An 862-nucleotide genomic window follows, 5' to 3' on the forward strand; every position below is an offset into this window, starting at 1 on the left:
CAGGTGTACAATGTTAGAGTTTTAGTTATCAGGTTAATACAATTTACTATTAACTAAATTGTATTAACTTGATATTTGCCTGGGAACATTAGAAACATCAAAAATAGAATAAGCATAACTAAAAAACTATTCACAAAACATGAAAAATGGCAAAGAAACAAAGACATAAAAATGAGGGAGGTGGAAGATAGTCAAATGAGTCCCAACATATACAAAATGGGTATTCCTAAGATGAGAACAGAACAAATGAAACAGAAAGAAACAGTAAAGAAGTACTAGCCTGAAACTTTTCTGAATTAATCGTAAGAAGAGTAACCGACATTTACTGAGCACTTACTATATAGGTTGGGCATAGTTTGAAGAACTTGACATGCACGATCTCATTGAATGCTCACGATAATTGAATAACGTTAGGTAGTGTTATCATCCCCACTGTATTCATGAGAAAACTAAGGCACAGAGAGGGTTAGTAACTTGCTAAAGGAAATCCTGCAGTAAGTGGCATAACTGAAATAAAATAAAACTCGTACCTGCAGATTTAAAGGGTGTAATGTGTCCAGGAAAAACTGGTATAACTAAGTTATTCTGGTTATGTGTACCGCACTTCATGGATAATGGAAAACCTACATGGGCAACAGACTGAAAAATCTTTCTCCCAAAGGGAAACATCAAGTGGCTTCAGATTGCTCCTTAGCATCAACTCATGTCAGAAGGTCAGAAGGTTGAGCAGGGCCAACAAATCTTGAGCAAGTGTCCTCCAAGACTTTTGTCCTTTAAGTAGAAAATCTGAAACTATCGCCATTCATGTTTGAGCTTTGCTACCTGAGAGAAACTTACTCTGAATTCAGCAAATCTCAGGAAG

The sequence above is a fragment of the Phocoena phocoena genome, chromosome 3 (genome assembly GCF_963924675.1).
Source record: "Phocoena phocoena chromosome 3, mPhoPho1.1, whole genome shotgun sequence".
Classification (NCBI taxonomy): Eukaryota; Metazoa; Chordata; class Mammalia; order Artiodactyla; family Phocoenidae; genus Phocoena; species Phocoena phocoena.